The sequence below is a fragment of the Hevea brasiliensis genome, chromosome 11, assembly GCF_030052815.1.
Source record: "Hevea brasiliensis isolate MT/VB/25A 57/8 chromosome 11, ASM3005281v1, whole genome shotgun sequence".
In the NCBI taxonomy this organism is placed as follows: Eukaryota; Viridiplantae; Streptophyta; class Magnoliopsida; order Malpighiales; family Euphorbiaceae; genus Hevea; species Hevea brasiliensis.
In genome coordinates, this window is record NC_079503.1 from 84005694 (window position 1) to 84022279 (window position 16586).

The window sequence follows — 16586 nt, forward strand, 5'->3', positions numbered from 1 at the left end:
TTCAAATACCTCATTGGCACACACTCAATTGGTTTATGGTATCCTAAATGTGACACATTTGATCTAGTTGGATATAGTGATTCTGACTTTGCTGGAAGTAGATTGGATAGAAAGAGTACTTCGGGTACTTGCTAATTCCTAGGTCATGCCTTAGTGTCTTGGCATAGTAAGAAACAAACTTCTGTAGCTCTTTCTACTACTGAAGCAGAATACATTGCTACAGGAAGTTGTGTTGCTCAAATTCTATGGATAAAGCAACAATTAGAAGATTTTGGTATAAAGGTTGATAATGTTCCTATAAGGTGTGATAATACTAGTGCAATTAACCTAACTAAAAATCCAGTCCAACACTCTAGATCAAAGCACATAGAAATTAGACATCACTTTATTAGAGATCATGTTCAAAACGGTGACATTAAGTTAGAATTTGTTCCTACAGAACAACAACTTGCAGATATTTTTACAAAACCATTAAATGAGGAAAACTTTTGTAGAATTAGAAGATAACTTGGCATAAGTGAAGCTATTGAATGATATTTATTGCATTTAATATGAATTTGGTGCATAAATTGGTTAAATATGTTGTTAGTACTATATTCTGCGTACATGTGTTTTTAGTTAACTACTTTCTCACTGCAGTTGTCTAGTTTTGTACCTGTATAATATTTAGCCAACTGGGTTTCAAAATTAGTTAACTAATTTTTGCCTCTGTGTACATTTGACAAAACGCGCCTAATTTAAAATTACTTTCTTTCTAACGGGTATTTTCGCTTTCTTTGTAATCTATTTTGACAAATATACCCCTGACCATAGTTATGCTCTTTTTATGTCTTTAAAGGGTAAAATTGGGTTTTGGCAAAAAGGGATTCCCGGTTCTCCATGAAAATCTATACACAATTTCAAAATTCGAAATTTTTTTGTGTAACTGCTGCATATCACTTCAATCAATCTAAAACTCCCTCATTTCTTTGCTGCAAGTTGATTCTCCACTCTCTTAGAAACCCCAAATTACTCTCAAAACCAGAAATCCCCAATTTTCTTTCTCAAAATCCCTAAACGGTAAAATCCCGTTCTTCCTTAAGCCGCTACTTCTCACTGAAATTTTTCAAGGATCGATGGCAAGTGTAAAACAAGTGACTACCAAACTTCGAAAATTCATGGGTGATGCCATGAAAGCTACTACCAGTTCCGAAAAGGAGAGAGAAGAAGGAACTGAAGTTGAGAACAGTAATGGCGAAACAGAGACAGTGGCAGAACGAGCAAGAAAAAGAAAGGGAAAGGGCATTGCTGGGTCAGAGCCTTTTGCGAAAAAGAAGAAAATGGAAAAGGCCCCTGCTTCGAAACCTCTTGTGTAATAAAATATTTTCGAACCAAGGTACATTAAATGGGATTCATTTTCTGACTTGCCTTATGAATTTGAAGAATTATTTATTTTTCAAGGTTGGATGGAATTTTCTGAGTTGAATGAATATTATTATCCTTATTTGATTCAAGAATTTTATGGAAGTATGAAAGAAGTTGTTAACGGAGAAAGTTTTAGTGTGAGAGTTAAGAAGAAAAGTTAGATTGTTGATGTTGAATTCTTAGCCTCTGTTTTAAACCTACCAAATGATGGAAATAGGATTGGAACCTTCAAAGATTCTAGGAAGCTTGAAGGATATGATGAGAAGGCATTTCAATTATCAATTTTTTCCGGAGGGTACACCTGAAAATGAAATGACCAACATCAGTTTAGTGCCTCAAAATTTTAGGATTCTACAATTCTTCATTCGATATTTGCTCAATCTTAGAAGTGGTAGTCACTCATATGCAAATAGCCTTGATTTATGCATTATGTGGCACTTGGTTAACAAAATCAGATTTAATTTGCCATTTCTGATTTTTAAAGTGATTGCTAAGTCTAGTAAGCATAGAAGGTTGCAATATGCTATGCCTTTGACTCTTATATTTCAAGCTATGGGAGTTGATTTGAGCAAAGAAAAGAAGTTTAGCAATCCTATCCCCATTAAGGAGATATTTAAGGCTGATAATGGTAGGAAAATGAGTAAGAAAGAAGACAAAAAGCAAGAAGAAAAGACTGAGATTGAGATTGAATCTGAATCAGAATCAAATTCTGAAACAGAATCGGACATCCCACTAAGCGAGTTGAAAGAGACAAGTTCTAAGATAGATGAAGGGGAAAGCTCTAAGAAGAAAGATAAAATGAAGCTGAAAATGTCAGATTTTGTGAAAATCAGTAAAGCAAATCTGGACATGATGAAGGAAATAAAAGAAATGAGTGGACTGACCTTGAGTATTTTAGAAAAATCTCATGAATTGCAGAAGGGAATTATGGCTGAGCACAATGCAAAGATGGATATGTTGATTAATAGATTGGATAGACAAGAGTGGTTCATGAAGAAGATGGCTCAAATGCTGTTTGGTGAATCTTTTAGAAAGTTTGGAGATTTTGGAAGCTACACACAGGGTACTGCTGGTCCTAGCGATGCAAAGGCTGTTGAACCAAGTGGAGTAAAAATTTCTAAAGTGGAAGAAGAAGCAGAGGAGCATGTAGAAGCTGCTGTAAAGGTACAAGAAGAAAGTAAGCTAGCTGAGGTTGAAGAAGTAGAGAAAAATGATGAGAAGGAAAAATCTGCAGAAGAGGCATAAGAAGCAGAACAAGAACCTGCCAAAGAGATATCAAGAGAATCCTCCTCATCTCATACTACAAGCAACAACAGCAGTGACAATGGAAAAAGTGAAGGCAAAAATGGTTCAAGACAAGAAGAGGAGAAGGAAGAGCAGTCACAAGACCCATCCTCTGAACAACCAAACATTGTTCCTACTGCCTCTCAACCAGTACCTAAATCAATTTTACCCATGCAATACGGACCTAGAAGAACCAAAACACAAGCCAGAAAATCAGTTCTACCCATTCCTCCAAAAATCCAAGTACCCATACCTGAAAAAGAACCCCCAAAGAAGAAGCAACAAGCCAAACTTGTTGATCCCACTCACCTTAGGAGAAGTGGCAGAATTCTTAGTAGCAAAGAAAAATCTTGAGATTTTTTGAAATATGCTTTATGACTTTCAAAGTTGTGTTTTTTTGTTTTTTAAACAGGGGAGAAAATAGGAGAAAGCCTATCCTTTTGTTGATGTCAAAAAGGGGGAGAAATTAGGAGAAGATAGGAAAATATTTTAACTGACAGAATGATTTTAGTTAACTGGGTACATTTTAAGTTAACTAATTTTGTTCAGTGGTTATATGGTTTATATTCTGATATAGATATTTTGGACTTATTTTGGAAAGTTATTGAAGATATGATGATGTTCCTTTATGATTGACTTATGGTTGATATATCTTATGTATGATGATTGAATTGATCTTGGATGAATTAATCTTGAAAATTGCTTAACATGTTATTATCTTCAAAATGCTTTGAATATCAGATTTAGGGGGAGCTATTTTGTAGCTTCTCAACATTCTTGCATTTTGAATGATTGTGTGCATACATATAGGGGGAGCTTGTCTAAAAGCAAGTTCTTGCATACATGACATATGTAGATAGTTATACAATTGAATTTTTATGATCTTCATAGATTCATTAAGTTTTGACATCATCAAAAAGGGGGAGATTGTAGGCCCTGTAAGCTATAATGAGCTTGATTTTGATTATAACAAAACTTAATGAAATATACATTAACCCTTTGTGCATAAGTATTTGAAGTAATTTTATAGGTCATGAAATGCAAAGACACTGATGGAAGGACTATTCTATTGACATGGCTGATATAAAAGGAGTTTATCATCTTGTATAACACAAGACGAATCAAAGTCCATGAAGAAATAGGATAGAAAATAAGTTCTAGGTCCATTGTACAAGATTGGAGAATTTATGCCATTTGAGACCTAAAATCAATTTTGTTTTTAGATTTAAGAGTTTAGAAAGTGTTTTTATATTATTTCTAAGGTTTTTGAATGGTCAAAATAATTTTTACAACTTTTCTTCAAAAACTCAAAATTTTAATTTTTAAGTCAGGCAGTAGCAAAATTAGTTAACCCGTTGCGAAAATTAGTTAACTAGTTTTGATGTCTAAAATTCTCTGTCTTACAAAACTAGTTAACTGGTGAAAATTTTAGTTAACTATTTTTATGATCTGACCTGACTCAACTCTACTGCACGACTTTCTAAGTAATAACGGCTAGTTTTTTGAAAATTAAAGAGCCGTTAGACACACTCTCCAGCAGACGTTTTTGGCAATGAAAAGCACCTATAAAAGGCATCATTTACTACAATTCTAACTAATGAAAGTGCACTTATTCATAGTGAATTTATTGTGGTTTTTAAAGCTTTCATTCAATTACTCTTGAGCTTGAGTGGCAAATCTTCTCTCTCAATCTTCTAGCATTAAATTCTGTATCTGAGAGTTATTGAGAGTGATTTCTTTTACACCAAAACCTATTTAAGGTTGTGTAAGTGTGAGGACACACTTGTGTAAGGTTTTCAAGCACCTTGTGAAGCTTGTGGGAGGTTTTCAAGCACCTTGTGAAGCTTGTGGTCTTTTGTGGGAAGCAAAGACATTGTAAAGGTCCTCAAGCACCTGGAAAGCTTGTTGATATTGTAAAGGCTTTGAATCTTGCCTGTTGAAAAGATCAAATAGTGGAATGACTCTCAAAGTGGGACTTTGGGAAGAGTGGATGTAGGCTAAGAGAGCCGAACCACTATAAACATTGTGTTTGATTCTCTTCTTCCCTTAACTCTTTAATTTTCAGCACTTTGATTTTCTGATTATATATTGAATGTATTGAGAATTTGTTTATTGAGCTAATATTGCAAACTCTGAACGCTTGATATTAAGTAATTATTTTGTGTATGAACTAGTATTTGTGCATAACTTGATTGATTACTTAAATTACACCCTAGGAATAGAGTTATACACATGCATAGAAGTGCAAAGCCTCAATTTTTCATTAAGTCTAGAGCAAGGGTTGAAAAATTGTCTAAAGTGTCCAATTCACCCCTCTCTTGGTCACTTTCTTTGGGACAACAAATAAAACAATAGAATATGAATTATATGTAAAAAAAAAAAAAAAAACCCTTATAAAATTAAAGTTATCCACTAATTTGGTTAAAAAAATAAAAAAAGAAAAAGAAATAAAACCAATAGCTAGAAAATGAGAAAAAAAAGACCAAAAAAGAAAAAATTGTGATTTTATAAATATGATACGAGATGAAAAGAAGTGAAAAATTAGGGAAAAAAAAAGAGTTAAGGAAAAAAAATTATGTCTTTTAGAATTTTTAGTGGATAGGTTTTAATTTTTTTAAGTTTTATTATTTATTTTAAAAGATTAAAAATAAAAAAATTTTAAGATGAAATATCTCACAAGTTTAAATTTATTAAATTTAATAATATTTAAATAATTTTAACGCGTCAAAAAATTATTTTAATAAAATCATATAAATAATTTTATGCATAATATATATGAAAAAGTTTTTTCAAAAGAATTAACGAGTCAATTAATTTCATTCAACAACCAATGAAAACAGTACATAATTAGTAATTTTTTATATTTAAATTAAAAAATAACAAAAAAGAAAACATTATTTTGAGCATAAATATATATTTAAATAAATTTCTGATCCATAAATATGGATTTGCTCCTCTTTTTTATATACTTAAAATCTATTAATTGTTAGTCTCTTTCACCTTTGCTTGCATTGATAGCCAAACCTCCAAAATCCTTAGATTTCTACAAGGCTATCGCATGGAATGGATCATTCTAGGCAGGTGCATTTGCTTGGTCAATGCTTCTATAAATATCTGAATTAATTTTTTTATTTTTTTAATTTTTTTCACCTAAACAATATTATTAGCTGTGTATAAGCAAAGGTAGAGAAAATACAGAATTCTACTTAGAAATATATAATAATCTTAATTACTTAAGACTTTAATTATATGGGGGGAGATATATAATTAAATACAACAATTGTAACAAAGGGAATTTATCTGCTGACTGGTTAGCTGATTTCGCCAGCTCCCTTTCTTAAATTTTCACCAGTTCCTTTAAGCTCCTCTTTTAAGCATTCTTCCATGGCTTCATCATGATTTTTCTGAAATTTCTATAAATATGTAAAATTTATGTATTTAATAAATAAATTCTACTTATATCTTGTATTATAGGTTTATGATAGATTCAATTTAGATAAGAAAATTTTATATTTATCATTATTTAAAATTTTTCAAATAAAAACTGCAATTATGATGAGTTTAAGAAAATCTCCTATTATTTTTATATTATTTAAAATGAAAAATATTTAATTAAAAAACAATTCGAAGAAAAAAAAATAAAATTCAAACATCTAATTTTTAAAATTAATAAGTAAAGAAAAAGAAACACTTTTAATTTGGCAAGTAAATGTTAATAATTATAATAATCTCTTACTTTTATATATATATATACACACACACACACATTATCTCTCATTCCATATATATAATAACAAATATAATGCCAGAAATGTGAAAGTGGTGCCATTGAATGTATATGTTATTATATGATGCTGCTTTTGATACTTTTTATGATATGAATATATTCTATATCTTGCCTACTTTATCATCATTATATCCAATTTCCCCTATTCTCTAATCTTATGATGCTATTTTAGATCTTTTTTTTCTCTCCCACCTCTATTATTTTTATCTATATGGCTACCCCTTTCTATATCATGCATTTAAAAAAAAAAAAAAAAAAAAAAAAAAAAAAAAAAAAACATTCTTTTGTGATGAAATAATCAAAGTTTAGTCAACTTAATACTGCAAAGTTTAACATATCTGTTGAACATTGTTGACTTGGATCAAGTAATAAATTTCTTTAGTTGTGCTTTTAATTATTATTATTATTATTATTATTATTATTATTATTATTATTATTATATATAGTTAGTAAGATTACATTATTTTGAGTTGATCAATTCATTAGACGGGAAATTTTTATCTGTTATAAACTCAAAAGAGAGACAAATGTATGAAAATTAAATATTTAATAAATAAATTTTATTATATATTTTGTGTTTTAAATTTATAATGAATTAGATATTAAAAAAAAATCTTAATAAGCATAGATATCAAATGTGTACATAGAAAAAGAATGAAAAAAAAAAAACTTTTAGTATGAACGGAAAAATTATGAAGGAACTATCACCAATCACCGCTAAATGATAAATATAAGAACTGAGTTAAACATCCACCTCTGTGCAATAAATAATTATCAACCCAAAGGAAAAATAATCAATTGTACCTCTCTTGAATCTAAGTCACAAGAGATTACACAGACCAAGACTGCTAAAGTATGGTTACTCTCTGAATTAAATTTTACTTTGACACTTAGCCTTAAATCCTTTGATCCTGATTACACTTACTCATTCTGCTAAGATTCCCAAAATTTTATGGATGCGAAATAACAAGAAGTCATCCAAAATGCTGTCCTTATAAATCCTTAACAAAAAACAAGGCCCTTGGTAAAAAAAGACAAATGATAATATTAATAGTGCTTAACGTATTCCACGTTTTCTGGTAGGTACCTGTTTTGTCTTAACATCGGCAACTTGTTTTTCACCCATGAAAGTGTTTGTCAATTGTCACCATTTGTCTGGTTTGATTTGGATCTGTTCATAACCCAATTCTAATACCTATATATGACCCATTTTTTATTCAAAATATTGAGCTAAACCTAACCTTTTTAAAGATATTTGATTTGTTTATTCTATTTTCTACCTTAAAAATTGTCATTAATTAGTCTGACTTGTTCAAAATGAGATTCATCCCAAAATAAATAAAATAAAATAAAATAAAATTGATCTTAGGAATATATGAGCATCTAATCAAACTTGAACACCCCACCTTGTCTATTACCCATCCATCACACTTAAAATTTAATCCTTTAACACGTTTAGGGTTCCTGAATTTGTTAATATATATAATTTTATTGTAAAAAAGAAATTTAATCTAAATTTAATTTTCAATTTAATTTTCAATTTAATTCAAATATTCTATTTAAACCAAACAATACTCCTTTTAATATATTTGTTCTTATGATTTTCACCTTGTATCAATATCTCTCTTTTACATATATAACGATGGAAGCTCTCCTTCCTTATTAATCATGATTTAATTCCATTAGGGAACACCCAAATATTATTAATTTAAATGCACTAGGTTGATGTAAAAGAATATGCTTTTACAATCGTTAAAAAAAAAATAATTTTAATATGTAAAAACTGACTTGAAAATATTTTGACTGTAAATATCAAAACAAAATATTTCTCATATATATAATGAATTTTTTTATGTTTTTTAATAATTTTTTATATTATTTACATATAAGAATTGTAACACCCCTAATTTTTAAATTTATTATTTTGTGTGTAAATATTAATATTTTATTTTATTTAAATTTTGGAAAATTATTTGAGATTTTTTGGGTTTTAGAAATCGGGTTTGATTTTCTGAAAATATAAAACTTTGATGATTTTTAAAAATTAATTTAAAGACCACGTGGCAAAACTAAAAATATATTTGGATTCTAAGAATTTTTTTTTTAGTTTTTTAGAATTTTTTTGAAATTTTTGAACCTCGTTTTTTGTCCCAAGGCAGAGTAAAAATTCAATTTCGGGTACCCTGAATCAAACCGATCGAATCGAATCGGACCGGCCTCTTTCTTCATTTTCTTTCTTCCCCACGCGCGTCTCGTCTCTCTTCCTCTCTCTCCTGTTTTCTCTCTCCTCCCTCCTCCTCAAGCTAGCCAGCCATCGCCCCAGCCTCCCCAACTCACCGGCGCCCCTTCAGCAACCATCCCCCTTGCCCGCCGCCACCTGGAACGTCGAGAAAAAGCACGCGAAGTCACGTGACGTGCAGCATGACGCCTCACCCTCCCGGCCAAAATCTGGCCTATCTGGCCACTGTTTGGGCTGGGTCTTGTGTCAAACACCATCTACACTTCGAGAGCTTTCCATAGACACCAAGATCACAAAAATCCATAGAGCGGTTTGTCTAATTTTTGCCCGGGAAGTTTTAGCCCATTTTGACTTTTGGGCTAGATTTCTAGCAAACCATGAATCCCAGAAAATCGAGAGTACCAGAGCGCTCCACTAGTCGAGAGCTTCGCGGCAATATAAATTTCAAAAATTTTCGACACCGTTTTTCGGTGGGTCCCACGAAACTTTGCAGTATTTTTCCGAGCACTAAATGAGCTTAGAAAATTTCGTAAAAATTATGTACTAATCCCCGTGTTGTGGGCTTCGTATAGGTACCTTCAATTCGAGGAAATTCAACAGTTGCCTAGGTCTGTGAATTTTCGGCCAGACAGACAGGCTATGAAAAAGTCTTAGAATTAGGTCGAGATTTTGGCTACCCCATCATTGTTAGATGTCCCGAGCACGTCCCAGGAGTCGAAATTTGCATAGGTAAACCCGAACCTTGCTTTTTCATAATTTTCTAGTGCTTGAATGGGATTAAAAATCTATGAAATATTTGTGGTAGCTCAGAAAATTATGATTCCTTTTGCATTAGATTAGTAATATTGCTAAGAACTGCGGGGCAAAGTTTTAGAATTTTTAGAGCTCATTTGAATAGTTTTTGCAAAAATGGTCAATTATAAGGACTAAACTGTAATTTTACATATTGTGATTGATGACTGTTTGGATGGGCCCAGGAGGGGCTGTGTGATGTGATTGAGTTGTTGATGTATAGTTTGTGGATATAGAAGTGCGTTTTAAACCCATTTGCAGGTTAGGAAGGTCCTAGATATAGGGGAGACTCTGCAGGATTTTCGGCATGACTTAGGATATCTTTGGTCTTTTTCTTAGTTTGTATTGAGTCAAATTTAGTAAATGATTGTAATAAAATTGTCAGGTGAGCCAGCACAGCCTTCCTCCTCCGCCCAGCCGCCACAGTGACTATGGTTAAGTCAGTGAGTAAAATATTAATTTTAATTGTAATTTCGATATTATTATATGCTTCAGCATGCCCATGCATCACTTATATGTATGTATCTATGTAGTTAAACACTAGGCACATTTTACATTGCATTTATAAATGTTGAAGTGCCATGGATGTTGTTTGTGGCAATTTGGAGCAGTGTGTGTGCGTTGGCGTGCGTGTAGTATAGTGTTGGATATAGACAGGACAGATAGATACGGCTTGAGATCTTCGTTGGGACTTGATCCTTCGGGATAGACATGGCTTGAGTTCTTTGCTGGGACCCCGTATTGGTTTATTAAGCGAAAGTCCGACTGAGTTCTTCGCTGGCAAAGATTGGATTAAGAGGGCTGTATAGGGGATCAGCTCCCATATATTTATGGTTTGACATTACCGGGTGTGTGAGTGTTCCAAATTACCTTTTTGTTGTTATGATGTAAAAATATTAACGATGTTGCATTTCACTTTACAGGGTGCTTTAGTTTTAGATAACTATAGAGATTATGGTTAAAATTGATATTTTACTCTCTGAGTCGAACGCTCACTCGTGTTCAATATTTTTTCAGGCTACAGGACGATCATTGTTGTGGTTAACCTGCTTTTCTCCTTCGCAGGTCGTCTATTCATGTTTATATAATTCTGTTAACTACTAGAATTTTCGCATGTGTTAGAAATATTTATTTGATTTGGGTCTGTAATATAATTGTCATGTTGGGCCTGTAAACTTATTAAATGCATGTATGGTTGGATTGGATGAGGGAGTCAAGCTCCCATTTATTTTATGACATTTGATTATGTGGAGGGTGAGCTAAGCTCCCCAAAAAATTATATATTGTATTTACAGGTCGGATGAGTAAAAACTCCCCGTTAAATGGTCTATTCTATGGTCGGACTCTGTCTGGTTGAATTCTTGAAATTGAGCCCAAATGGGCCTTAGAGTTGGGTTGAGGAATAGTTAGACTTACTATGGGCCTCGGGGGCTTTAGGCTGACCCAGGTCTTAGTGCCGGTCCGGCCCATAGGTTGGGTCGTGACAAGAATAGAGTCCACTTTCACGAAATAAGAGTAAAATTTCTACTTGAATGGAGTGCAAACTCCACATTGATTTAATGCATTACTTGAAGTGGTCTAAATAAAATTATGGCATAGAAATAGACCCAAAACCCACTTAACCTCCAAATAGAAGCATACAAAACACCTTGATTCAATCGCACGTAAGGAGATCAGATTCTACATAGAATAATGAAATAAACATTAAGCATACGTGATTAAGATTGTTGCCGTCTGATCTGATGGAGTGCATTGTTGGCATCAAGGTCTGCCTCATCCAAGAAATTGATCAGAAGATAAGCTTGATGTTCAATGATAAGAAAAGGGAAAGTGGGAAACTTTTTTTTTTTTCTTTTTTTTTGCCGTATGAAACTCTACTTCAAAAGTCTATACCAAGAGTTTGATAAAAGTCTATGCATGACAACCCAAATCTTAGCTTCTACTTATCTTTCTTGTGACAATGAGTTTTAGCTGGCTTTGTGGGTGTTATTATTATTATTATTTATTATTATTATTATTATCACAATGAGTTTGCGCGTTTTATTAATAAGGGCTTGAAGATTTTTTTTTAAAAGATATATATTATAATGCTATTAGTATTTAAAGATAAAATTACTAAATAGAGTTAATATATACTGACGGTAAGCTTTCGTACTTTTAAACTGGTGTGATAAGTAGATCTCAACTATTTGACTGTATAATTATGTCATCCATTTAATACCAAGTCAAGGAGAATGGAAAAAGCACAAAATATGTTAATATTTACTCCGCTATTACAAGGAAATCAATAAATAAATTGGTATATACAGCGAAATAGATGAAGTTCACCGGCCACGCTAGTTTAATAGCACAAGGAGATTTGTCACATTAGCATATATTGATGTCATTAAACAATTTTATTCTTAAGTATTAATAGCATAATAACACAAATTTATAAAAAAATAAATAAATAAATAACTTAAACGCTATTGATAAAAGGTGCAAACCACGTGGTATTGAAGTGTAATTATATTGGTGATTAACTTACTGCTTGTGGTCCTGGATATAACTTAGCTTCAACCTATGATCTGATACCTATAGATAGAGACATACATCATGTGGGAGCATATGCATCACATTTTGAAGATGGAAAGCTACCAAATATTCAGGTTCAGGGAATAGATGATCCATCGCCATGAGCTGTATCTGTTTGTATTTTTTCATATTGAAAAACGGATGGAAGATTGTACAACTTGTGCAAAAGGAAGGGAGGAAAAAAACTCTGTAAGGTGATTTACATCTGAAAGGTGATTTCCTTTACAGGCAAGTGGAGATCAAGTTTTTGTGACTTAAGACTTCTCTGTATGGAGATGTCAGGATAATCCATTTTCAGAGTCTTGATTCATTGTTATAACAAGTCATTCAAAATACTGGTGGGTCTCAATGAGGGTTCAAGTCAAACTTTAATGGCCATTGATCACACTAGTTTCCCTTGACCAGATTTTGAGAAAAGGTGGCGTATATTTTAACTAATTATTTTATACTCTTATCTTTTTTATCAGATAAGGTTTGAATGTTTATATTTAGAAATCGCCAACTCCCAAACATTATTGTCAGATTGGGCCTAATTTCAGGTTCGATTCAAATCTATAAGGCATATGGGCTTGGGGCTTGAAGTTTGATCCAAAAATACAAAAAATGAAATGCATAAATGCGGTGAGCGTGGATCGAACACGCGACCTTCAGATCTTCAGTCTGACGCTCTCCCAACTGAGCTATCCCCGCGCCAATGTCTTTCACAGTTAAAGAATTTACTTGGATATATAGTATTGCTGAAGATGAATCAGCTTAAGAATCATCATCATTGAATTCCAAAGTGTCTGATATTACAATGGCATAGGGCTTCTTTGAGCTTTTAAATATTTTTCAAATAATCACATTATTCTCTAAAATAAAAGTTAATTAAATTTTACAGATGAATATTATATTAATCAATTAATAAATTTCATAACATTTTATTTATATTATGAAATTTATTATGTTTGGATAATATTATGCAATATGGTTAAAATAAAAAATTATTTTAACCATCATAATTATCACATTACACATATTTAATGGATTTATAAATTATAAATATTTTTATATATATTTTAGCTTAATTATTTTTATTAATTTAAGATATGATGCATATAATACATTTTAATAAAAAATTTATTTTTAATTATTATATTTTTGAAATAATATACGTCTATGTATATGTTACATTTTAAATTTAAATTTAATATATATAATCATTTAAATATAAAATTTAAAAATTGAAAGATTACATTATTTGATTTTAAAAATATAGAAATTAAATTATTGATTTTGTTGAAATATTTACAATTTAATTATTCCAATTAAAACTTAAAATAACAGTAAATTAATGAGAGACTATTTTATTAATAGAATAAAAATAAAAATTAATTTATTTAATTTCAAAATTACAGAAATTAATTAAAGTATTGATGACGCCAAACCTCAAAAGTTATATTGTAATTTAGCCTAAAAAATAAAAATAAGAAAGACAACTTTTATTTATTAGGTCACATCTCACAATCAAAATACCTAATTAAAGCTAACTGCAATTTGTTAAATCTAAATCAATATAATAAATTAAAAATTCATATTTTGATGATCTTTCTTTAATAATTTTTGAACTATTAAAAGAATTTTAATGGGATTATTGATTTTTTTTTTTTTTTTTGGAATAAAGAGGGAAACAACAAAGCTTAATGGACTATTCTCCTAAGAGTAACCACTCCAGCCAAATTACCCTGGATCAAAGGAAACAGACCCCAAAGGGAGAAGATAAGCAAGTGACCTCCAAAGGAATGGAGTGAGCCTTGTGAGCTAACCAGTCCGCGCAGGAGTTTACCTCCCTGTTATGTGAAAAAGATGGACGACCCAAACCTCGGCAAGCAGAGACCTAATAGACTTGATGAGGACACTATGATAAGAAGCATCATCAGAGCAACCAAGGATAGCTTGAACAATGGAGAGATTATCAACTTCCAAAGTATCCTTATATTCAAGTTTCTCGCAAGTTGAATGCTGCGAAAAATGTCCCGAAGTTCAGCTGATGCTGCCATGAGTTTTAGTAGACTAGTCTGCGTGCCACGTAAGCCTCTAAAATCAAGAAAAATGTAAGGTCGATGATGCTTCAACCACTCTGATACTCAAGTTAAAGCCTTTATTAAGAGAATAGATTGAAACAGTAAGGCAATAGCAATTTGGATGAGAGAGAAAATCATCGTACCTGATTAATGACTATTATTCATATTTATAGACTTGATTGAAAATAGAAGTTATTTTGATTTTAGAAATTATGTTGATATTATGAGATTTTCTCTTGATAATCCAGCATGATTTTTTATTGATGCTATTATTGTTCAGTATAGCTTTTACTTAGTTTGTTGATTGAGCAATAGTACTTTTGTTTTTGGCTTGTGGATGTCTAGTCTAGTTCAAGATCAAATTATCCTTTTGCTCGGCTCGCTTTTGCTTGATTTGAGCAATTTTTCGCTCGATTTGACTTTCTTATCGAGCGTTGACACTTTGACTGTCATTTTAAATTTTTTGTCTTTAAATACTGACTATTTGACTTGATTTTACTTGGATAGTATCAGTTCACCTGTGAAGACATTACATGGACCAATCTTACATATGAAACTCGGAATCCACTGCCCATCAGAGTTGCGAATAATACAACCAGCAGCACCCTGGTTCCTAATATCACTGCCATCGGTGTTTGCATGATATGAATAAATTTCTCAAACTGAAGTTCTAGCTGATAATTACCTAACACGTACAGGAGCATTAAATTTACTAGGCTCTGTTTGGAGTTGAAGTTGAGAAAATTAAAAAATATTAACATGTATACATTTTCTGAAAAGGTATTATTTTAAATAATAAAAAATATTTAACTGCTTTTAGCAGTGAACTAGAAAAAAAAAAAAGTTAATACATGAAAAATATTTATATTATAAATAAAAATTTTTAAATTCATTTTCAAGTATTAAGACTTTAACATCTAAAAATTTAGTAGGATAAAATTAAGTTAATTTAATCAATATTTTCATGTAAAAAGAAGACCTACGTACTAAACTCAAGCAAGTCATATAAATAAACAATTTATTTTTTTATTTATCAAAAGAATATTCAATAATTAAATTTATGAGGGGTTAATTTAAACTTTTATATGTATATATATAGAATATTTTAATAAAAAAATTAGTAAATAAATGAGGGAAAATTATATTATTGAAAATGGAAAATATAAGGTACAAATTAAAAGGTAGATGAAAAAAAAAAAGAAAATGATAAAGAAGATAAAGAAATGAGAGACAATGAGAAGAAAATGATAAAAAAGAGAAGAAATGATGAAAAAAAATTAAAAGAAAATGAGAAAAAAGAAAAGAAATGATGAAAGAAGAGAAAAGAAATTGTGAGAAAAGGAAAGAAAATGAGAGGAAATATAAGAAAATGATGAGAGAAGAGAAAAGAAAATGAGAGAAAAAAAAAAAAGAAAATGAGAGAAAGAAGAAGAAAATTTGAAATTAAAAAAAAAAAGAGAAAATGATTGAATGAATGAAATGAGAAAATAAATTGCAGTGCTTGTAGATATATATGTGCAATTTAGTAGCTAATTACAAATTCATTGCTATTTTTTTTTTAAAGCGAGTTTTTTTTTCTCTCAATAATTATGATTTCAAAATTTGTTAATAATTTAAACACTCAAATTTTTTTATATTTTGTAAATTACCAATGAATCATAAATCTGTTAGTAAATTATCAATAAATTTGAAATGTGTTTTGTATTTTAATCACTCAACTTTTGTTTTAACTCTCAAAATTACTAACGAATTTTTAAATCCTTTGATAAATTACCAATAAATTTGGAAATTCATTGACAAATTATCAATCCATTACTAATCAATTACAAATTAGTTGTTAATTTAAAAATTTTATTATTTTATTTCATAAATTAAAAAAAAATCGTTAGTAAATTACTAAAATAGAAAAATGGAATTACGTTTTATTGTTAATTTGTTATACAATTCATGTTGTATAAGATTGCAATTGCAAAATCTGATATATCATAAATTTAATGAATATTCATCTAATTATATAATATGTCTTAAATTTATAATAAATTAAATTTAATAAAAAATTATATATTTTAAATTGCAATTTGTCTTAGTCTATATTAATTATTGAGACCTAACCCTAAAAGGTTAAAATCCACATCAACATAAATGAGATTTTAATTGACAGGAAATGAAACTAACTTAATACCAACCCACATGGCCTTTAATGAAACAATAGTATAGCTTTAGATTCAAGGCTACATAAATTAATGACATTGTAACCAACCTATCTAAGCACCATTAACTACATTTTCTTAGTGTTTAGCATTACATTCGGAGGTCGACGACTGTTTTTTTTCTGAATAAAAGTATCATATTAGATACTGTTAAAAAAAAAGGTTTAAAAAAATTATTTTATTATTTTAATATTCTTATGACTAAATTTATCAAATTTAATTTCAAATTATTT

At 30.4% G+C, this 16586-nt stretch overlaps 1 non-coding gene across 1 annotated transcript; it reads right to left on the reverse strand.

The window, feature by feature from the left end:
* Positions 1-12697: 12697 nt before the first annotated feature.
* TRNAF-GAA (transfer RNA phenylalanine (anticodon GAA)) lies at positions 12698-12770 on the reverse strand. Its single transcript has one exon. It is a non-coding gene; the product is annotated as a tRNA-Phe (tRNA).
* Positions 12771-16586: the final 3816 nt, after the last annotated feature.